The sequence below is a fragment of the Chiloscyllium punctatum genome, chromosome 17, assembly GCF_047496795.1.
Source record: "Chiloscyllium punctatum isolate Juve2018m chromosome 17, sChiPun1.3, whole genome shotgun sequence".
NCBI lineage: Eukaryota > Metazoa > Chordata > Chondrichthyes > Orectolobiformes > Hemiscylliidae > Chiloscyllium > Chiloscyllium punctatum.
In genome coordinates this window covers 49,093,107-49,115,179 of record NC_092755.1, presented here as the reverse complement: position 1 = coordinate 49,115,179, position 22,073 = coordinate 49,093,107, and the positions used below count along the sequence as shown (strand labels likewise).

Genomic DNA, 22,073 nt, shown 5'->3' with positions numbered 1-22,073 from the left:
TGTGCCTGTGGGCGTGTGTGTGAGAGAGAGAGTGTGTGTTTGTGTGAAGGAGAGAGAGTGTGTATGTTAGCGTGTGTGTGTGTGAGAGAGAGTGCATGTGTGTGTGTGAGCGCAAGAGAGGCAGCGTGTACATGTGTGTGTTTGTGTGTGTGAGAGTGAGAGAATGTGTGTGAGTATGTGTCTGAGAGTGTGTGTTTGTGTCTGTCTGCGTGTGTGTGAGTGAGAGTGTGTGTGAGAGAGAGTATGTATGTGTATATGTGTGTTTGAGAGAGAGAGGGTGTGAGTGTGTATATGAGTGTGTGGGCATGTGTGTGTGTGAGAAACAGAGAGGGAGAATTTGTAGGTGTGTTTGAGAGAGACAGAGTGTGTATGTGTGTGAGAGAGACAGAGTGTGCGTGTGTGTGTGTAAGAGAGAGTGTGCATGTGTCTTTGTGTGTGAGAGAGTGAAAGAATGTGTGTGTGTGAGAGAGAGTGTGTTTGAGAGAGAGAGAATGTGTGTGCGAGAGAGAGAGAATGTGTGTGTGTATGTGCGTGTATGTGTGTGTGTGAGTGAGAGTGGGTGCGTGTGAGAGAGAGAGAATTTGTATGTGTATGTCTGCAAGAGTGTGTTTGCGTGTGTCTGAGAGAGAGAGAGGAAGAATTTGTTGGTGTGTGTGAGAAAGAGTGTGTGCGTGAGATAGTGTGTGTGTGTAAGAGGGAGAAGTGTGTGTGTGTGAGTGAGAGTGTGTGTGTGAGAGAGACAGAGAAAGGGAGAATTTGTGTGCATGAGAGGGAGAGAGTGTGTTTGTGCGTGCATGTGAGAGAGAGAGTGTGTGTGTGAGAGACAGATAGAGAGTGTGTGTGCGTGTGCATGTGAGAGAGAGTGTGTGTGTGCGAGAGTGAGACTGTGTATGAGGGATTGTTGCTGAGTGTGAATGCAAGGGAGCTGCAGAAATGCGGAATTGCATTTTGTGTCTGCAGAAGAGCAAGGTGACTAATTGTACAGAGTGAGAAAGACATCTGGAAGGAGATCGGCAGCAGCTTGTCAGGATGGCCGAGTGGTCTAAGGCGCCAGACTCAAGGAGTGTTAGTCCTTGCTCTGCATCTGGGCTTGTGAATTCTGGTCCCTTTCTAGGGGCGTGGGTTCAAATCCCACTCCTGACTTTCTTCCCTTTTCCCCAAACAAACCTTCCCACACCCACACACTGCCCCCACATTTCACAGCTTCTTGGAGAGGAGTCGCTCCCCCTTCACAAAGATGGAAGAGTCCAACCTGTCACTATCAAAGAGAAGGCTGAGGCTTTTACAACAATCTTCAGCCGCAAGTGCCCACCGGATGATCTTACTCAGTCTCCCCCTGTGCTCCCCACCATCACAGACACCATTCTTCCAACAATTCCATTCACTCCGTGTCAGATCAAGAGACACTGGACACTGCAAAGGCTCTGTGCTCTGGCACTGCTCCTGAAGGCTGCTACTCCACAACATGCCCTTCCTCCAGCCAAGTTCTCCCAGGACAGTGACAACACTGGGATCGACCTGGCCATGTGGGAAATTATCCAGGTATGTCCTGGACATAAAAAGCAGGACAAATCCAACTCAGCCAATTCCTCTCCCATCCATCTGTTCCCAATCCTCGGTAAAGTGATGGAAGGGCTCTCCAACAGTGCGATCAAGCAGCACCTGCTCAGTGACACCCAGTTTGGCTTCCCCCAGGGTCACTCAGCTCCTGACCTGATTGTGTTTGTGTGTGTGTGTGAGAGAGAGAGATTGTGTGTGTGTGTGTGTGAGAGATAAAGATTGTGTGTGTGCCTGTGAGTGTGTGTGTGTTTGTGTGTGTGTGTGAAGGAGAGAGCGTGTGTGTGTTAGCATGTGTTTGTGTGCGTGTGAGAGAGAGTGTGTGTGTGTGTGAGAGAGAGAGGTGTGTGTGTGTGTGTGTGTGTGTGTGTGAGATTGTGTGTGCCTGTGGGCGTGTGTGTGAGAGAGAGAGTGTGTGTTTGTGTGAAGGAGAGAGAGTGTGTATGTTAGCGTGTGTGTGAGAGAGAGTGCATGTGTGTGTGTGAGCGCAAGAGAGGCAGCGTGTACATGTGTGTGTTTGTGTGTGTGAGAGTGAGAGAATGTGTGTGAGTATGTGTCTGAGAGTGTGTGTTTGTGTCTGTCTGCGTGTGTGTGAGTGAGAGTGTGTGTGAGAGAGAGTATGTATGTGTATATGTGTGTTTGAGAGAGAGAGGGTGTGAGTGTGTATATGAGTGTGTGGGCATGTGTGTGTGTGAGAAACAGAGAGGGAGAATTTGTAGGTGTGTTTGAGAGAGACAGAGTGTGTATGTGTGTGAGAGAGACAGAGTGTGCGTGTGTGTGTGTAAGAGAGAGTGTGCATGTGTCTTTGTGTGTGAGAGAGTGAAAGAATGTGTGTGTGTGTGAGAGAGAGTGTGTTTGAGAGAGAGAGAATGTGTGTCCGAGAGAGAGAGAATGTGTGTGTGTATGTGCGTGTATGTGTGTGTGTGAGTGAGAGTGGGTGCGTGTGAGAGAGAGAGAATTTGTATGTGTATGTCTGCAAGAGTGTGTTTGCGTGTGTCTGAGAGAGAGAGAGGAAGAATTTGTTGGTGTGTGTGAGAAAGAGTGTGTGCGTGAGATAGTGTGTGTGTGTAAGAGGGAGAAGTGTGTGTGTGTGAGTGAGAGTGTGTGTGTGAGAGAGACAGAGAAAGGGAGAATTTGTGTGCATGAGAGGGAGAGAGTGTGTTTGTGCGTGCATGTGAGAGAGAGAGTGTGTGTGTGAGAGACAGATAGAGAGTGTGTGTGCGTGTGCATGTGAGAGAGAGTGTGTGTGTGCGAGAGTGAGACTGTGTATGAGGGATTGTTGCTGAGTGTGAATGCAAGGGAGCTGCAGAAATGCGGAATTGCATTTTGTGTCTGCAGAAGAGCAAGGTGACTAATTGTACAGAGTGAGAAAGACATCTGGAAGGAGATCGGCAGCAGCTTGTCAGGATGGCCGAGTGGTCTAAGGCGCCAGACTCAAGGAGTGTTAGTCCTTGCTCTGCATCTGGGCTTGTGAATTCTGGTCCCTTTCTAGGGGCGTGGGTTCAAATCCCACTCCTGACTTTCTTCCCTTTTCCCCAAACAAACCTTCCCACACCCACACACTGCCCCCACATTTCACAGCTTCTTGGAGAGGAGTCGCTCCCCCTTCACAAAGATGGAAGAGTCCAACCTGTCACTATCAAAGAGAAGGCTGAGGCTTTTACAACAATCTTCAGCCGCAAGTGCCCACCGGATGATCTTACTCAGTCTCCCCCTGTGCTCCCCACCATCACAGACACCATTCTTCCAACAATTCCATTCACTCCGTGTCAGATCAAGAGACACTGGACACTGCAAAGGCTCTGTGCTCTGGCACTGCTCCTGAAGGCTGCTACTCCACAACATGCCCTTCCTCCAGCCAAGTTCTCCCAGGACAGTGACAACACTGGGATCGACCTGGCCATGTGGGAAATTATCCAGGTATGTCCTGGACATAAAAAGCAGGACAAATCCAACTCAGCCAATTCCTCTCCCATCCATCTGTTCCCAATCCTCGGTAAAGTGATGGAAGGGCTCTCCAACAGTGCGATCAAGCAGCACCTGCTCAGTGACACCCAGTTTGGCTTCCCCCAGGGTCACTCAGCTCCTGACCTGATTGTGTTTGTGTGTGTGTGTGAGAGAGAGAGATTGTGTGTGTGTGTGTGTGAGAGATAAAGATTGTGTGTGTGCCTGTGAGTGTGTGTGTGTTTGTGTGTGTGTGTGAAGGAGAGAGCGTGTGTGTGTTAGCATGTGTTTGTGTGCGTGTGAGAGAGAGTGTGTGTGTGTGTGTGTGTGTGAGAGAGAGAGGTGTGTGTGTGTGTGTGATTGTGTGTGCCTGTGGGCGTGTGTGTGAGAGAGAGAGTGTGTGTTTGTGTGAAGGAGAGAGAGTGTGTATGTTAGCGTGTGTGTGTGTGAGAGAGAGTGCATGTGTGTGTGTGAGCGCAAGAGAGGCAGCGTGTACGTGTGTGTGTTTGTGTGTGTGAGAGTGAGAGAATGTGTGTGAGTATGTGTCTGAGAGTGTGTGTTTGTGTCTGTCTGTGTGTGTGTGAGTGAGAGTGTGTGTGTGAGAGAGACAGAGAAAGGGAGAATTTGTGTGTATGAGAGGGAGAGAGTGTGTTTGTGCGTGCATGTGAGAGAGAGAGTGTGTGTGTGAGAGACAGATAGAGAGTGTGTGTGCGTGTGCATGTGAGAGAGAGTGTGTGTGTGCGAGAGTGAGACTGTGTATGAGGGATTGTTGCTGAGTGTGAATGCAAGGGAGCTGCAGAAATGCGGAATTGCATTTTGTGTCTGCACAAGAGCAAGGTGACTAATTGTACAGAGTGAGAAAGACATCTGGAAGGAGTTCTGTCGCAGCTTGTCAGGATGGCCGAGTGGTCTAAGGCACCAGATTCAAGGTGTGTTAGTCCTTGCTCTACATCAGGGCTTGTGAATTCTGGTCCCTTTCTAGGGGCGTGGGTTCAAATCCCACTCCTGACATTCTTCCCTTTTCCCCAAACAAACCTTCCCACACCCACACACTGCCCCCAAATTTCACAGCTTCTTGGAGAGGAGTCGCTCCCCCTTCACAAAGATGGAAGAGTCCAACCTGTCACTTGCAAAGATAAGGCTGATGCTTTTACAACAATCTTCAGCCGCAAGTGCCCACCGGATGATCTTACTCAGTCTCCCCCTGTGCTCCCCACCATCACAGACACCATTCTTCCAACAATTCCATTCACTCCGTGTCAGATCAAGAGACACTGGACACTGCAAAGGCTCTGTGCTCTGGCACTGCTCCTGAAGGCTGCTACTCCACAACATGCCCTTCCTCCAGCCAAGTTCTCCCAGGACAGTGACAACACTGGGATCGACCTGGCCATGTGGGAAATTATCCAGGTATGTCCTGGACATAAAAAGCAGGACAAATCCAACTCAGCCAATTCCTCTCCCATCCATCTGTTCCCAATCCTCGGTAAAGTGATGGAAGGGCTCTCCAACAGTGCGATCAAGCAGCACCTGCTCAGTGACACCCAGTTTGGCTTCCCCCAGGGTCACTCAGCTCCTGACCTGATTGTGTTTGTGTGTGTGTGTGTGAGAGAGAGAGATTGTGTGTGTGTGTGTGTGAGAGATAAAGATTGTGTGTGTGCCTGTGAGTGTGTGTGTGTTTGTGTGTGTGTGTGAAGGAGAGAGCGTGTGTGTGTTAGCATGTGTTTGTGTGCGTGTGAGAGAGAGTGTGTGTGTGTGTGAGAGAGAGAGGTGTGTGTGTGTGTGTGTGTGTGTGTGTGTGAGATTGTGTGTGCCTGTGGGCGTGTGTGTGAGAGAGAGAGTGTGTGTTTGTGTGAAGGAGAGAGAGTGTGTATGTTAGCGTGTGTGTGTGTGAGAGAGAGTGCATGTGTGTGTGTGAGCGCAAGAGAGGCAGCGTGTACATGTGTGTGTTTGTGTGTGTGAGAGTGAGAGAATGTGTGTGAGTATGTGTCTGAGAGTGTGTGTTTGTGTCTGTCTGCGTGTGTGTGAGTGAGAGTGTGTGTGAGAGAGAGTATGTATGTGTATATGTGTGTTTGAGAGAGAGAGGGTGTGAGTGTGTATATGAGTGTGTGGGCATGTGTGTGTGTGAGAAACAGAGAGGGAGAATTTGTAGGTGTGTTTGAGAGAGACAGAGTGTGTATGTGTGTGAGAGAGACAGAGTGTGCGTGTGTGTGTGTAAGAGAGAGTGTGCATGTGTCTTTGTGTGTGAGAGAGTGAAAGAATGTGTGTGTGTGAGAGAGAGTGTGTTTGAGAGAGAGAGAATGTGTGTGCGAGAGAGAGAGAATGTGTGTGTGTATGTGCGTGTATGTGTGTGTGTGAGTGAGAGTGGGTGCGTGTGAGAGAGAGAGAATTTGTATGTGTATGTCTGCAAGAGTGTGTTTGCGTGTGTCTGAGAGAGAGAGAGGAAGAATTTGTTGGTGTGTGTGAGAAAGAGTGTGTGCGTGAGATAGTGTGTGTGTGTAAGAGGGAGAAGTGTGTGTGTGTGAGTGAGAGTGTGTGTGTGAGAGAGACAGAGAAAGGGAGAATTTGTGTGCATGAGAGGGAGAGAGTGTGTTTGTGCGTGCATGTGAGAGAGAGAGTGTGTGTGTGAGAGACAGATAGAGAGTGTGTGTGCGTGTGCATGTGAGAGAGAGTGTGTGTGTGCGAGAGTGAGACTGTGTATGAGGGATTGTTGCTGAGTGTGAATGCAAGGGAGCTGCAGAAATGCGGAATTGCATTTTGTGTCTGCAGAAGAGCAAGGTGACTAATTGTACAGAGTGAGAAAGACATCTGGAAGGAGATCGGCAGCAGCTTGTCAGGATGGCCGAGTGGTCTAAGGCGCCAGACTCAAGGAGTGTTAGTCCTTGCTCTGCATCTGGGCTTGTGAATTCTGGTCCCTTTCTAGGGGCGTGGGTTCAAATCCCACTCCTGACTTTCTTCCCTTTTCCCCAAACAAACCTGCCCACACCCACACACTGCCCCCACATTTCACAGCTTCTTGGAGAGGAGTCGCTCCCCCTTCACAAAGATGGAAGAGTCCAACCTGTCACTATCAAAGAGAAGGCTGAGGCTTTTACAACAATCTTCAGCCGCAAGTGCCCACCGGATGATCTTACTCAGTCTCCCCCTGTGCTCCCCACCATCACAGACACCATTCTTCCAACAATTCCATTCACTCCGTGTCAGATCAAGAGACACTGGACACTGCAAAGGCTCTGTGCTCTGGCACTGCTCCTGAAGGCTGCTACTCCACAACATGCCCTTCCTCCAGCCAAGTTCTCCCAGGACAGTGACAACACTGGGATCGACCTGGCCATGTGGGAAATTATCCAGGTATGTCCTGGACATAAAAAGCAGGACAAATCCAACTCAGCCAATTCCTCTCCCATCCATCTGTTCCCAATCCTCGGTAAAGTGATGGAAGGGCTCTCCAACAGTGCGATCAAGCAGCACCTGCTCAGTGACACCCAGTTTGGCTTCCCCCAGGGTCACTCAGCTCCTGACCTGATTGTGTTTGTGTGTGTGTGTGAGAGAGAGAGATTGTGTGTGTGTGTGTGTGAGAGATAAAGATTGTGTGTGTGCCTGTGAGTGTGTGTGTGTTTGTGTGTGTGTGTGAAGGAGAGAGCGTGTGTGTGTTAGCATGTGTTTGTGTGCGTGTGAGAGAGAGTGTGTGTGTGTGTGTGTGTGTGAGAGAGAGAGGTGTGTGTGTGTGTGTGATTGTGTGTGCCTGTGGGCGTGTGTGTGAGAGAGAGAGTGTGTGTTTGTGTGAAGGAGAGAGAGTGTGTATGTTAGCGTGTGTGTGTGTGAGAGAGAGTGCATGTGTGTGTGTGAGCGCAAGAGAGGCAGCGTGTACGTGTGTGTGTTTGTGTGTGTGAGAGTGAGAGAATGTGTGTGAGTATGTGTCTGAGAGTGTGTGTTTGTGTCTGTCTGTGTGTGTGTGAGTGAGAGTGTGTGTGTGAGAGAGACAGAGAAAGGGAGAATTTGTGTGTATGAGAGGGAGAGAGTGTGTTTGTGCGTGCATGTGAGAGAGAGAGTGTGTGTGTGAGAGACAGATAGAGAGTGTGTGTGCGTGTGCATGTGAGAGAGAGTGTGTGTGTGCGAGAGTGAGACTGTGTATGAGGGATTGTTGCTGAGTGTGAATGCAAGGGAGCTGCAGAAATGCGGAATTGCATTTTGTGTCTGCACAAGAGCAAGGTGACTAATTGTACAGAGTGAGAAAGACATCTGGAAGGAGTTCTGTCGCAGCTTGTCAGGATGGCCGAGTGGTCTAAGGCACCAGATTCAAGGTGTGTTAGTCCTTGCTCTACATCAGGGCTTGTGAATTCTGGTCCCTTTCTAGGGGCGTGGGTTCAAATCCCACTCCTGACATTCTTCCCTTTTCCCCAAACAAACCTTCCCACACCCACACACTGCCCCCAAATTTCACAGCTTCTTGGAGAGGAGTCGCTCCCCCTTCACAAAGATGGAAGAGTCCAACCTGTCACTTGCAAAGATAAGGCTGATGCTTTTACAACAATCTTCAGCCGCAAGTGCCCACCGGATGATCTTACTCAGTCTCCCCCTGTGCTCCCCACCATCACAGACACCATTCTTCCAACAATTCCATTCACTCCGTGTCAGATCAAGAGACACTGGACACTGCAAAGGCTCTGTGCTCTGGCACTGCTCCTGAAGGCTGCTACTCCACAACATGCCCTTCCTCCAGCCAAGTTCTCCCAGGACAGTGACAACACTGGGATCGACCTGGCCATGTGGGAAATTATCCAGGTATGTCCTGGACATAAAAAGCAGGACAAATCCAACTCAGCCAATTCCTCTCCCATCCATCTGTTCCCAATCCTCGGTAAAGTGATGGAAGGGCTCTCCAACAGTGCGATCAAGCAGCACCTGCTCAGTGACACCCAGTTTGGCTTCCCCCAGGGTCACTCAGCTCCTGACCTGATTGTGTTTGTGTGTGTGTGTGTGAGAGAGAGAGATTGTGTGTGTGTGTGTGTGAGAGATAAAGATTGTGTGTGTGCCTGTGAGTGTGTGTGTGTTTGTGTGTGTGTGTGAAGGAGAGAGCGTGTGTGTGTTAGCATGTGTTTGTGTGCGTGTGAGAGAGAGTGTGTGTGTGTGTGAGAGAGAGAGGTGTGTGTGTGTGTGTGTGTGTGTGTGTGTGAGATTGTGTGTGCCTGTGGGCGTGTGTGTGAGAGAGAGAGTGTGTGTTTGTGTGAAGGAGAGAGAGTGTGTATGTTAGCGTGTGTGTGTGTGAGAGAGAGTGCATGTGTGTGTGTGAGCGCAAGAGAGGCAGCGTGTACATGTGTGTGTTTGTGTGTGTGAGAGTGAGAGAATGTGTGTGAGTATGTGTCTGAGAGTGTGTGTTTGTGTCTGTCTGCGTGTGTGTGAGTGAGAGTGTGTGTGAGAGAGAGTATGTATGTGTATATGTGTGTTTGAGAGAGAGAGGGTGTGAGTGTGTATATGAGTGTGTGGGCATGTGTGTGTGTGAGAAACAGAGAGGGAGAATTTGTAGGTGTGTTTGAGAGAGACAGAGTGTGTATGTGTGTGAGAGAGACAGAGTGTGCGTGTGTGTGTGTAAGAGAGAGTGTGCATGTGTCTTTGTGTGTGAGAGAGTGAAAGAATGTGTGTGTGTGAGAGAGAGTGTGTTTGAGAGAGAGAGAATGTGTGTGCGAGAGAGAGAGAATGTGTGTGTGTATGTGCGTGTATGTGTGTGTGTGAGTGAGAGTGGGTGCGTGTGAGAGAGAGAGAATTTGTATGTGTATGTCTGCAAGAGTGTGTTTGCGTGTGTCTGAGAGAGAGAGAGGAAGAATTTGTTGGTGTGTGTGAGAAAGAGTGTGTGCGTGAGATAGTGTGTGTGTGTAAGAGGGAGAAGTGTGTGTGTGTGAGTGAGAGTGTGTGTGTGAGAGAGACAGAGAAAGGGAGAATTTGTGTGCATGAGAGGGAGAGAGTGTGTTTGTGCGTGCATGTGAGAGAGAGAGTGTGTGTGTGAGAGACAGATAGAGAGTGTGTGTGCGTGTGCATGTGAGAGAGAGTGTGTGTGTGCGAGAGTGAGACTGTGTATGAGGGATTGTTGCTGAGTGTGAATGCAAGGGAGCTGCAGAAATGCGGAATTGCATTTTGTGTCTGCAGAAGAGCAAGGTGACTAATTGTACAGAGTGAGAAAGACATCTGGAAGGAGATCGGCAGCAGCTTGTCAGGATGGCCGAGTGGTCTAAGGCGCCAGACTCAAGGAGTGTTAGTCCTTGCTCTGCATCTGGGCTTGTGAATTCTGGTCCCTTTCTAGGGGCGTGGGTTCAAATCCCACTCCTGACTTTCTTCCCTTTTCCCCAAACAAACCTGCCCACACCCACACACTGCCCCCACATTTCACAGCTTCTTGGAGAGGAGTCGCTCCCCCTTCACAAAGATGGAAGAGTCCAACCTGTCACTATCAAAGAGAAGGCTGAGGCTTTTACAACAATCTTCAGCCGCAAGTGCCCACCGGATGATCTTACTCAGTCTCCCCCTGTGCTCCCCACCATCACAGACACCATTCTTCCAACAATTCCATTCACTCCGTGTCAGATCAAGAGACACTGGACACTGCAAAGGCTCTGTGCTCTGGCACTGCTCCTGAAGGCTGCTACTCCACAACATGCCCTTCCTCCAGCCAAGTTCTCCCAGGACAGTGACAACACTGGGATCGACCTGGCCATGTGGGAAATTATCCAGGTATGTCCTGGACATAAAAAGCAGGACAAATCCAACTCAGCCAATTCCTCTCCCATCCATCTGTTCCCAATCCTCGGTAAAGTGATGGAAGGGCTCTCCAACAGTGCGATCAAGCAGCACCTGCTCAGTGACACCCAGTTTGGCTTCCCCCAGGGTCACTCAGCTCCTGACCTGATTGTGTTTGTGTGTGTGTGTGAGAGAGAGAGATTGTGTGTGTGTGTGTGTGAGAGATAAAGATTGTGTGTGTGCCTGTGAGTGTGTGTGTGTTTGTGTGTGTGTGTGAAGGAGAGAGCGTGTGTGTGTTAGCATGTGTTTGTGTGCGTGTGAGAGAGAGTGTGTGTGTGTGTGAGAGAGAGAGGTGTGTGTGTGTGTGTGTGTGTGTGTGTGTGTGAGATTGTGTGTGCCTGTGGGCGTGTGTGTGAGAGAGAGAGTGTGTGTTTGTGTGAAGGAGAGAGAGTGTGTATGTTAGCGTGTGTGTGTGTGAGAGAGAGTGCATGTGTGTGTGTGAGCGCAAGAGAGGCAGCGTGTACATGTGTGTGTTTGTGTGTGTGAGAGTGAGAGAATGTGTGTGAGTATGTGTCTGAGAGTGTGTGTTTGTGTCTGTCTGCGTGTGTGTGAGTGAGAGTGTGTGTGAGAGAGAGTATGTATGTGTATATGTGTGTTTGAGAGAGAGAGGGTGTGAGTGTGTATATGAGTGTGTGGGCATGTGTGTGTGTGAGAAACAGAGAGGGAGAATTTGTAGGTGTGTTTGAGAGAGACAGAGTGTGTATGTGTGTGAGAGAGACAGAGTGTGCGTGTGTGTGCGTAAGAGAGAGTGTGCATGTGTCTTTGTGTATGAGAGAGTGAAAGAATGTGTGTGTGTGAGAGAGAGTGTGTTTGAGAGAGAGAGAATGTGTGTCCGAGAGAGAGAGAATGTGTGTGTGTATGTGCGTGTATGTGTGTGTGTGAGTGAGAGTGGGTGCGTGTGAGAGAGAGAGAATTTGTATGTGTATGTCTGCAAGAGTGTGTTTGCGTGTGTCTGAGAGAGAGAGAGGAAGAATTTGTTGGTGTGTGTGAGAAAGAGTGTGTGCGTGAGATAGTGTGTGTGTGTAAGAGGGAGAAGTGTGTGTGTGTGAGTGAGAGTGTGTGTGTGAGAGAGACAGAGAAAGGGAGAATTTGTGTGCATGAGAGGGAGAGAGTGTGTTTGTGCGTGCATGTGAGAGAGAGAGTGTGTGTGTGAGAGACAGATAGAGAGTGTGTGTGCGTGTGCATGTGAGAGAGAGTGTGTGTGTGCGAGAGTGAGACTGTGTATGAGGGATTGTTGCTGAGTGTGAATGCAAGGGAGCTGCAGAAATGCGGAATTTCATTTTGTGTCTGCAGAAGAGCAAGGTGACTAATTGTACAGAGTGAGAAAGACATCTGGAAGGAGATCGGCAGCAGCTTGTCAGGATGGCCGAGTGGTCTAAGGCGCCAGACTCAAGGAGTGTTAGTCCTTGCCCTGCATCTGGGCTTGTGAATTCTGGTCCCTTTCTAGGGGCGTGGGTTCAAATCCCACTCCTGACTTTCTTCCCTTTTCCCCAAACAAACCTTCCCACACCCACACACTGCCCCCACATTTCACAGCTTCTTGGAGAGGAGTCGCTCCCCCTTCACAAAGATGGAAGAGTCCAACCTGTCACTATCAAAGAGAAGGCTGAGGCTTTTACAACAATCTTCAGCCGCAAGTGCCCACCGGATGATCTTACTCAGTCTCCCCCTGTGCTCCCCACCATCACAGACACCATTCTTCCAACAATTCCATTCACTCCGTGTCAGATCAAGAGACACTGGACACTGCAAAGGCTCTGTGCTCTGGCACTGCTCCTGAAGGCTGCTACTCCACAACATGCCCTTCCTCCAGCCAAGTTCTCCCAGGACAGTGACAACACTGGGATCGACCTGGCCATGTGGGAAATTATCCAGGTATGTCCTGGACATAAAAAGCAGGACAAATCCAACTCAGCCAATTCCTCTCCCATCCATCTGTTCCCAATCCTCGGTAAAGTGATGGAAGGGCTCTCCAACAGTGCGATCAAGCAGCACCTGCTCAGTGACACCCAGTTTGGCTTCCCCCAGGGTCACTCAGCTCCTGACCTGATTGTGTTTGTGTGTGTGTGTGAGAGAGAGAGATTGTGTGTGTGTGTGTGTGAGAGATAAAGATTGTGTGTGTGCCTGTGAGTGTGTGTGTGTTTGTGTGTGTGTGTGAAGGAGAGAGCGTGTGTGTGTTAGCATGTGTTTGTGTGCGTGTGAGAGAGAGTGTGTGTGTGTGTGAGAGAGAGAGGTGTGTGTGTGTGTGTGTGTGTGTGTGTGTGTGAGATTGTGTGTGCCTGTGGGCGTGTGTGTGAGAGAGAGAGTGTGTGTTTGTGTGAAGGAGAGAGAGTGTGTATGTTAGCGTGTGTGTGTGTGAGAGAGAGTGCATGTGTGTGTGTGAGCGCAAGAGAGGCAGCGTGTACATGTGTGTGTTTGTGTGTGTGAGAGTGAGAGAATGTGTGTGAGTATGTGTCTGAGAGTGTGTGTTTGTGTCTGTCTGCGTGTGTGTGAGTGAGAGTGTGTGTGAGAGAGAGTATGTATGTGTATATGTGTGTTTGAGAGAGAGAGGGTGTGAGTGTGTATATGAGTGTGTGGGCATGTGTGTGTGTGAGAAACAGAGAGGGAGAATTTGTAGGTGTGTTTGAGAGAGACAGAGTGTGTATGTGTGTGAGAGAGACAGAGTGTGCGTGTGTGTGCGTAAGAGAGAGTGTGCATGTGTCTTTGTGTATGAGAGAGTGAAAGAATGTGTGTGTGTGAGAGAGAGTGTGTTTGAGAGAGAGAGAATGTGTGTCCGAGAGAGAGAGAATGTGTGTGTGTATGTGCGTGTATGTGTGTGTGTGAGTGAGAGTGGGTGCGTGTGAGAGAGAGAGAATTTGTATGTGTATGTCTGCAAGAGTGTGTTTGCGTGTGTCTGAGAGAGAGAGAGGAAGAATTTGTTGGTGTGTGTGAGAAAGAGTGTGTGCGTGAGATAGTGTGTGTGTGTAAGAGGGAGAAGTGTGTGTGTGTGAGTGAGAGTGTGTGTGTGAGAGAGACAGAGAAAGGGAGAATTTGTGTGCATGAGAGGGAGAGAGTGTGTTTGTGCGTGCATGTGAGAGAGAGAGTGTGTGTGTGAGAGACAGATAGAGAGTGTGTGTGCGTGTGCATGTGAGAGAGAGTGTGTGTGTGCGAGAGTGAGACTGTGTATGAGGGATTGTTGCTGAGTGTGAATGCAAGGGAGCTGCAGAAATGCGGAATTTCATTTTGTGTCTGCAGAAGAGCAAGGTGACTAATTGTACAGAGTGAGAAAGACATCTGGAAGGAGATCGGCAGCAGCTTGTCAGGATGGCCGAGTGGTCTAAGGCGCCAGACTCAAGGAGTGTTAGTCCTTGCCCTGCATCTGGGCTTGTGAATTCTGGTCCCTTTCTAGGGGCGTGGGTTCAAATCCCACTCCTGACTTTCTTCCCTTTTCCCCAAACAAACCTTCCCACACCCACACACTGCCCCCACATTTCACAGCTTCTTGGAGAGGAGTCGCTCCCCCTTCACAAAGATGGAAGAGTCCAACCTGTCACTATCAAAGAGAAGGCTGAGGCTTTTACAACAATCTTCAGCCGCAAGTGCCCACCGGATGATCTTACTCAGTCTCCCCCTGTGCTCCCCACCATCACAGACACCATTCTTCCAACAATTCCATTCACTCCGTGTCAGATCAAGAGACACTGGACACTGCAAAGGCTCTGTGCTCTGGCACTGATCCTGAAGGCTGCTACTCCACAACATGCCCTTCCTCCAGCCAAGTTCTCCCAGGACAGTGACAACACTGGGATCGACCTGGCCATGTGGGAAATTATCCAGGTATGTCCTGGACATAAAAAGCAGGACAAATCCAACTCAGCCAATTCCTCTCCCATCCATCTGTTCCCAATCCTCGGTAAAGTGATGGAAGGGCTCACCAACAGTGCTATCAAGCAGCACCTGCTCAGTGACACCCAGTTTGGCTTCCCCCAGGGTCACTCAGCTCCTGACCTGATTGTGTTTGTGTGTGTGTGTGAGAGAGAGAGATTGTGTGTGTGTGTGTGAGAGAGATAAAGATTGTGTGTGTGCCTGTGAGTGTGTGTGTGTTTGTGTGTGTGTGTGAAGGAGAGAGCGTGTGTGTGTTAGCATGTGTTTGTGTGCGTGTGAGAGAGAGTGTGTGTGTGTGTGAGAGAGAGAGGTGTGTGTGTGTGTGTGTGTGTGTGTGTGTGTGAGATTGTGTGTGCCTGTGGGCGTGTGTGTGAGAGAGAGAGTGTGTGTTTGTGTGAAGGAGAGAGAGTGTGTATGTTGGCGTGTGTGTGTGTGAGAGAGAGTGCATGTGTGTGTGTGAGCGCAAGAGAGGCACCGTGTACGTGTGTGTTTGTGTGAGAGTGAGAGAATGTGTGTGAGTATGTGTCTGAGAGTGTGTGTTTGTGTCTGTCTGCGTGTGTGTGAGTGAGAGTGTGTGTGAGAGAGAGTATGTATGTGTATATGTGTGTTTGAGAGAGAGAGGGTGTGAGTGTGTATATGAGTGTGTGGGCATGTGTGTGTGTGAGAAACAGAGAGGGAGAATTTGTAGGTGTGTTTGAGAGAGACAGAGTGTGTATGTGTGTGAGAGAGACAGAGTGTGCGTGTGTGTGTGTAAGAGAGAGTGTGCATGTGTCTTTGTGTGTGAGAGAGTGAAAGAATGTGTGTGTGTGAGAGAGAGTGTGTTTGAGAGAGAGAGAATGTGTGTGCGAGAGCGAGATTGTGTGTGTGTATGTGCGTGTATGTGTGTGTGTGAGTGAGAGTGGGTGCGTGTGAGAGAGAGAGAATTTGTATGTGTATGTCTGCAAGAGTGTGTTTGCGTGTGTCTGAGAGAGAGAGAGGAAGAATTTGTTGGTGTGTGTGAGAAAGAGTGTGTGTGTGAGATAGTGTGTGTGTGAGAGAGTGCGTGTGTCTGTGTGTGTGTAAGAGGGAGAAGTGTGTGTGTGTGAGTGAGAGTGTGTGTGTGAGAGAGACAGAGAAAGGGAGAATTTGTGTGTATGAGAGGGAGAGAGTGTGTTTGTGCGTGCATGTGAGAGAGAGAGAGTGTGTGTGAGAGACAGATAGAGAGTGTGTGTGCGTGTGCATGTGAGAGAGAGTGTGTGTGTGCGAGAGTGAGACTGTGTATGAGGGATTGTTGCTGAGTGTGAATGCAAGGGAGCTGCAGAAATGCGGAATTGCATTTTGTGTCTGCACAAGAGCAAGGTGACTAATTGTACAGAGTGAGAAAGACATCTGGAAGGAGATCTGCCGCAGCTTGTCAGGATGGCCGCGTGGTCTAAGGCACCAGATTCAAGGTGTGTTAGTCCTTGCTCTGCATCTGGGCTTGTGAATTCTGGTCCCTTTCTAGCGGCGTGGGTTCAAATCCAACTCCTGACATTCTTCCCTTTTCCCCAAACAAACCTTCCCACACCCACACACTGCCCCCACATTTCACAGCTTCTTGGAGAGGAGTCGCTCCCCCTTCACAAAGATGGAAGAGTCCAACCTGTCACTTGCAAAGAGAAGGCTGAGGCTTTTACAACAATCTTCAGCCGCAAGTGCCCACCGGATGATCTTACTCAGTCTCCCCCTGTGCTCCCCACCATCACAGACACCATTCTTCCAACAATTCCATTCACTCCGTGTCAGATCAAGAGACACTGGACACTGCAAAGGCTCTGTGCTCTGGCACTGCTCCTGAAGGCTGCTACTCCTCAACATGCCCTTCCTCCAGCCAAGTTCTCCCAGGACAGTGACAACACTGGGATCGACCTGGCCATGTGGGAAATTATCCAGGTATGTCCTGGACATAAAAAGCAGGACAAATCCAACTCAGCCAATTCCTCTCCCATCCATCTGTTCCCAATCCTCGGTAAAGTGATGGAAGGGCTCTCCAACAGTGCGATCAAGCAGCACCTGCTCAGTGACACCCAGTTTGGCTTCCCCCAGGGTCACTCAGCTCCTGACCTGATTGTGTTTGTGTGTGTGTGTGAGAGAGAGAGATTGTGTGTGTGTGTGTGAGAGAGATAAAGATTGTGTGTGTGCCTGTGAGTGTGTGTGCGTTTGTGTGTGTGTGTGAAGGAGAGAGCGTGTGTGTGTTAGCATGTGTTTGTGTGCGTGTGAGAGAGAGTGTGTGTGTGTGTGTGAGAGAGAGAGGTGTGTGTGTGTGTGTGATTGTGTGTGCCTGTGGGCGTGTGTGTGAGAGAGAGAGTGTGTGTTTGTGTGAAGGAGAGAGAGTGTGTATGTTAGCGTGTGTGTGTGTGAGAGAGAGTGCATGTGTGTGTGTGAGCGCAAGAGAGGCAGCGTGTACGTGTGTGTGTTTGTGTGTGTGAGAGTGAGAGAATGTGTGTGAGTATGTGTCTGAGAGTGTGTGTTTGTGTCTGTCTGTGTGTGTGTGAGTGAGAGTGTGTGTGTGAGAGAGACAGAGAAAGGGAGAATTTGTGTGTATGAGAGGGAGAGAGTGTGTTTGTGCGTGCATGTGAGAGAGAGAGTGTGTGTGTGAGAGACAGATAGAGAGTGTGTGTGCGTGTGCATGTGAGAGAGAGTGTGTGTGTGCGAGAGTGAGACTGTGTATGAGGGATTGTTGCTGAGTGTGAATGCAAGGGAGCTGCAGAAATGCGGAATTGCATTTTGTGTCTGCACAAGAGCAAGGTGACTAATTGTACAGAGTGAGAAAGACATCTGGAAGGAGATCTGCCGCAGCTTGTCAGGATGGCCGAGTGGTCTAAGGCGCCAGACTCAAGGAGTGTTAGTCCTTGCTCTGCATCTGGGTTTGTGAATTCTGGTCCCTTTCTAGGGGCGTGGGTTCAAATCCCACTCCTGACATTCTTCCCTTTTCCCCAAACAAACCTTCCCACACCCACACACTGCCCCCACATTTCACAGCTTCTTGGAGAGGAGTCGCTCCCCCTTCACAAAGATGGAAGAGTCCAACCTGTCACTATCAAAGAGAAGGCTGAGGCTTTTACAACAATCTTCAGCCGCAAGTGCCCACCGGATGATCTTACTCCGTCTCCCCCTGTGCTCCCCACCATCACAGACACCATTCTTCCAACAATTCCATTCACTCCGTGTCAGATCAAGAGACACTGGACACTGCAAAGGCTCTGTGCTCTGGCACTGCTCCTGAAGGCTGCTACTCCACAACATGCCCTTCCTCCAGCCAAGTTCTCCCAGGACAGTGACAACACTGGGATCGACCTGGCCATGTGGGAAATTATCCAGGTATGTCCTGGACATAAAAAGCAGGACAAATCCAACTCAGCCAATTCCTCTCCCATCCATCTGTTCCCAATCCTCGGTAAAGTGATGGAAGGGCTCTCCAACAGTGCGATCAAGCAGCACCTGCTCAGTGACACCCAGTTTGGCTTCCCCCAGGGTCACTCAGCTCCTGACCTGATTGTGTTTGTGTGTGTGTGTGAGAGAGAGAGATTGTGTGTGTGTGTGTGTGAGAGATAAAGATTGTGTGTGTGCCTGTGAGTGTGTGTGTGTTTGTGTGTGTGTGTGAAGGAGAGAGCGTGTGTGTGTTAGCATGTGTTTGTGTGCGTGTGAGAGAGAGTGTGTGTGTGTGTGTGTGAGAGAGAGAGGTGTGTGTGTGTGTGTGTGTGTGTGTGTGTGAGATTGTGTGTGCCTGTGGGCGTGTGTGTGAGAGAGAGAGTGTGTGTTTGTGTGAAGGAGAGAGAGTGTGTATGTTAGCGTGTGTGTGTGTGAGAGAGAGTGCATGTGTGTGTGTGAGCGCAAGAGAGGCAGCGTGTACATGTGTGTGTTTGTGTGTGTGAGAGTGAGAGAATGTGTGTGAGTATGTGTCTGAGAGTGTGTGTTTGTGTCTGTCTGCGTGTGTGTGAGTGAGAGTGTGTGTGAGAGAGAGTATGTATGTGTATATGTGTGTTTGAGAGAGAGAGGGTGTGAGTGTGTATATGAGTGTGTGGGCATGTGTGTGTGTGAGAAACAGAGAGGGAGAATTTGTAGGTGTGTTTGAGAGAGACAGAGTGTGTATGTGTGTGAGAGAGACAGAGTGTGCGTGTGTGTGTGTAAGAGAGAGTGTGCATGTGTCTTTGTGTGTGAGAGAGTGAAAGAATGTGTGTGTGTGAGAGAGAGTGTGTTTGAGAGAGAGAGAATGTGTGTGCGAGAGAGAGATTGTGTGTGTGTATGTGCGTGTATGTGTGTGTGTGAGTGAGAGTGGGTGCGTGTGAGAGAGAGAGAATTTGTATGTGTATGTCTGCAAGAGTGTGTTTGCGTGTGTCTGAGAGAGACAGAGGAAGAATTTGTTGGTGTGTGTGAGAAAGAGTGTGTGTGTGAGATAATGTGTGTGTGAGAGAGTGCGTGTGTCTGTGTGTGTGTAAGAGGGAGAAGTGTGTGTGTGTGAGTGAGAGTGTGTGTGTGAGAGAGACAGAGAAAGGGAGAATTTGTGTGCATGAGAGGGAGAGAGTGTGTTTGTGCGTGCATGTGAGAGAGAGAGTGTGTGTGTGAGAGACAGATAGAGAGTGTGTGTGCGTGTGCATGTGAGAGAGAGTGTGTGTGTGCGAGAGTGAGACTGTGTATGAGGGATTGTTGCTGAGTGTGAATGCAAGGGAGCTGCAGAAATGCGGAATTGCATTTTGTGTCTGCACAAGAGCAAGGTGACTAATTGTACAGAGTGAGAAAGACATCTGGAAGGAGATTTGCCGCAGCTTGTCAGGATGGCCGTGTGGTCTGAGGCACCAGATTCAAGGTGTGTTAGTCCTTGCTCTGCATCTGGGCTTGTGAATTCTGGTCCTTTTCTAGGGGCGTGGGTTCAGATCCCACTCCTGACATTCTTCCCTTTTCCCCAAACAAACCTTCCCACACCCACACACTGCCCCCACATTTCACAGCTTCTTGGAGTGGAGTCGCTCCCCCTTCACAAAGATGGAAGAGTCCAACCTGTCACTATCAAAGAGAAGGCTGAGGCTTTTACAACAATCTTCAGCCGCAAGTGCCCACCGGATGATCTTCCTCAGTCTCCCCCTGTGCTCCCCACCATCACAGACACCATTCTTCCAACAATTCCATTCACTCCGTGTCAGATCAAGAGACACTGGACACTGCAAAGGCTCTGTGCTCTGGCACTGCTCCTGAAGGCTGCTACTCCACAACATGCCCTTCCTCCAGCCAAGTTCTCCCAGGACAGTGACAACACTGGGATCGACCTGGCCATGTGGGAAATTATCCAGGTATGTCCTGGACATAAAAAGCAGGACAAATCCAACTCAGCCAATTCCTCTCCCATCCATCTGTTCCCAATCCTCGGTAAAGTGATGGAAGGGCTCTCCAACAGTGCGATCAAGCAGCACCTGCTCAGTGACACCCAGTTTGGCTTCCCCCAGGGTCACTCAGCTCCTGACCTGATTGTGTTTGTGTGTGTGTGTGAGAGAGAGAGATTGTGTGTGTGTGTGTGTGAGAGATAAAGATTGTGTGTGTGCCTGTGAGTGTGTGTGTGTTTGTGTGTGTGTGTGAAGGAGAGAGCGTGTGTGTGTTAGCATGTGTTTGTGTGCGTGTGAGAGAGAGTGTGTGTGTGTGTGAGAGAGAGAGGTGTGTGTGTGTGTGTGTGTGTGTGTGTGAGATTGTGTGTGCCTGTGGGCGTGTGTGTGAGAGAGAGAGTGTGTGTTTGTGTGAAGGAGAGAGAGTGTGTATGTTAGCGTGTGTGTGTGTGAGAGAGAGTGCATGTGTGTGTGTGAGCGCAAGAGAGGCAGCGTGTACATGTGTGTGTTTGTGTGTGTGAGAGTGAGAGAATGTGTGTGAGTATGTGTCTGAGAGTGTGTGTTTGTGTCTGTCTGCGTGTGTGTGAGTGAGAGTGTGTGTGAGAGAGAGTATGTATGTGTATATGTGTGTTTGAGAGAGAGAGGGTGTGAGTGTGTATATGAGTGTGTGGGCATGTGTGTGTGTGAGAAACAGAGAGGGAGAATTTGTAGGTGTGTTTGAGAGAGACAGAGTGTGTATGTGTGTGAGAGAGACAGAGTGTGCGTGTGTGTGTGTAAGAGAGAGTGTGCATGTGTCTTTGTGTGTGAGAGAGTGAAAGAATGTGTGTGTGTGAGAGAGAGTGTGTTTGAGAGAGAGAGAATGTGTGTGCGAGAGAGAGAGAATGTGTGTGTGTATGTGCGTGTATGTGTGTGTGTGAGTGAGAGTGGGTGCGTGTGAGAGAGAGAGAATTTGTATGTGTATGTCTGCACGAGTGTGTTTGCGTGTGTCTGAGAGAGAGAGAGGAAGAATTTGTTGGTGTGTGTGAGAAAGAGTGTGTGCGTGAGATAGTGTGTGTGTGTAAGAGGGAGAAGTGTGTGTGTGTGAGTGAGAGTGTGTGTGTGAGAGAGACAGAGAAAGGGAGAATTTGTGTGCATGAGAGGGAGAGAGTGTGTTTGTGCGTGCATGTGAGAGAGAGAGTGTGTGTGTGAGAGACAGATAGAGAGTGTGTGTGCGTGTGCATGTGAGAGAGAGTGTGTGTGTGCGAGAGTGAGACTGTGTATGAGGGATTGTTGCTGAGTGTGAATGCAAGGGAGCTGCAGAAATGCGGAATTGCATTTTGTGTCTGCACAAGAGCAAGGTGACTAATTGTACAGAGTGAGAAAGACATCTGGAAGGAGATCTGCAGCAGCTTGTCAGGATGGCTGAGTGGTCTAAGGCGCCAAACTCAAGGAGTGTTAGTCCTTGCTCTGCATCTGGGCTTGTGAATTCTGGTCCCTTTCTAGGGGCGTGGGTTCAAATCCCACTCCTGACATTCTTCCCTTTTCCCCAAACAAACCTTCCCACACCCACACACTGCCCCCACATTTCACAGCTTCTTGGAGAGGAGTCGCTCCCCCTTCACAAAGATGGAAGAGTCCAACCTGTCACTATCAAAGAGAAGGCTGAGGCTTTTACAACAATCTTCAGCCGCAAGTGCCCACCGGATGATCTTACTCAGTCTCCCCCTGTGCTCCCCACCATCACAGACACCATTCTTCCAACAATTCCATTCACTCCGTGTCAGATCAAGAGACACTGGACACTGCAAAGGCTCTGTGCTCTGGCACTGCTCCTGAAGGCTGCTACTCCACAACATGCCCTTCCTCCAGCCAAGTTCTCCCAGGACAGTGACAACACTGGGATCGACCTGGCCATGTGGGAAATTATCCAGGTATGTCCTGGACATAAAAAGCAGGACAAATCCAACTCAGCCAATTCCTCTCCCATCCATCTGTTCCCAATCCTCGGTAAAGTGATGGAAGGGCTCTCCAACAGTGCGATCAAGCAGCACCTGCTCAGTGACACCCAGTTTGGCTTCCCCCAGGGTCACTCAGCTCCTGACCTGATTGTGTTTGTGTGTGTGTGTGAGAGAGAGAGAATGTGTGTGTGTGTGTGTGTGAGAGATAAAGATTGTGTGTGTGCCTGTGAGTGTGTGTGTGTTTGTGTGTGTGTGTGAAGGAGAGAGCGTGTGTGTGTTAGCATGTGTTTGTGTGCGTGTGAGAGAGAGTGTGTGTGTGTGTGTGTGAGAGAGAGAGGTGTGTGTGTGTGTGTGTGTGTGTGTGTGTGAGATTGTGTGTGCCTGTGGGCGTGTGTGTGAGAGAGAGAGTGTGTGTTTGTGTGAAGGAGAGAGAGTGTGTATGTTAGCGTGTGTGTGTGTGAGAGAGAGTGCATGTGTGTGTGTGAGCGCAAGAGAGGCAGCGTGTACATGTGTGTGTTTGTGTGTGTGAGAGTGAGAGAATGTGTGTGAGTATGTGTCTGAGAGTGTGTGTTTGTGTCTGTCTGCGTGTGTGTGAGTGAGAGTGTGTGTGAGAGAGAGTATGTATGTGTATATGTGTGTTTGAGAG

General features: G+C 49.6%; 10 non-coding genes across 10 annotated transcripts; all 10 read left to right on the top strand.

Annotated features, from left to right (window-relative positions):
- Positions 1–1,023: 1,023 nt before the first annotated feature.
- Positions 1,024–1,143, top strand: trnal-caa (transfer RNA leucine (anticodon CAA)). The gene is made up of 2 exons: positions 1,024–1,061; positions 1,098–1,143. It is a non-coding gene; the product is annotated as a tRNA-Leu (tRNA).
- A 1,815-nt stretch (positions 1,144–2,958) lies between these two features.
- On the top strand, positions 2,959–3,078 carry trnal-caa (transfer RNA leucine (anticodon CAA)). Its single transcript has 2 exons — positions 2,959–2,996; positions 3,033–3,078. It is a non-coding gene; the product is annotated as a tRNA-Leu (tRNA).
- Positions 3,079–4,392: 1,314 nt separating this feature from the next.
- On the top strand, positions 4,393–4,512 carry trnal-caa (transfer RNA leucine (anticodon CAA)). The gene is made up of 2 exons: positions 4,393–4,430; positions 4,467–4,512. It is a non-coding gene; the product is annotated as a tRNA-Leu (tRNA).
- A 1,821-nt stretch (positions 4,513–6,333) lies between these two features.
- On the top strand, positions 6,334–6,453 carry trnal-caa (transfer RNA leucine (anticodon CAA)). The gene is made up of 2 exons: positions 6,334–6,371; positions 6,408–6,453. It is a non-coding gene; the product is annotated as a tRNA-Leu (tRNA).
- Positions 6,454–7,767: 1,314 nt separating this feature from the next.
- On the top strand, positions 7,768–7,887 carry trnal-caa (transfer RNA leucine (anticodon CAA)). The gene is made up of 2 exons: positions 7,768–7,805; positions 7,842–7,887. It is a non-coding gene; the product is annotated as a tRNA-Leu (tRNA).
- Positions 7,888–9,708: 1,821 nt separating this feature from the next.
- trnal-caa (transfer RNA leucine (anticodon CAA)) lies at positions 9,709–9,828 on the top strand. Its single transcript has 2 exons — positions 9,709–9,746; positions 9,783–9,828. It is a non-coding gene; the product is annotated as a tRNA-Leu (tRNA).
- A 1,821-nt stretch (positions 9,829–11,649) lies between these two features.
- Positions 11,650–11,769, top strand: trnal-caa (transfer RNA leucine (anticodon CAA)). Its single transcript has 2 exons — positions 11,650–11,687; positions 11,724–11,769. It is a non-coding gene; the product is annotated as a tRNA-Leu (tRNA).
- A 1,821-nt stretch (positions 11,770–13,590) lies between these two features.
- On the top strand, positions 13,591–13,710 carry trnal-caa (transfer RNA leucine (anticodon CAA)). The gene is made up of 2 exons: positions 13,591–13,628; positions 13,665–13,710. It is a non-coding gene; the product is annotated as a tRNA-Leu (tRNA).
- Positions 13,711–16,977: 3,267 nt separating this feature from the next.
- On the top strand, positions 16,978–17,097 carry trnal-caa (transfer RNA leucine (anticodon CAA)). Its single transcript has 2 exons — positions 16,978–17,015; positions 17,052–17,097. It is a non-coding gene; the product is annotated as a tRNA-Leu (tRNA).
- A 3,784-nt stretch (positions 17,098–20,881) lies between these two features.
- Positions 20,882–21,001, top strand: trnal-caa (transfer RNA leucine (anticodon CAA)). The gene is made up of 2 exons: positions 20,882–20,919; positions 20,956–21,001. It is a non-coding gene; the product is annotated as a tRNA-Leu (tRNA).
- The last annotated feature ends 1,072 nt before the right edge of the window (positions 21,002–22,073 follow it).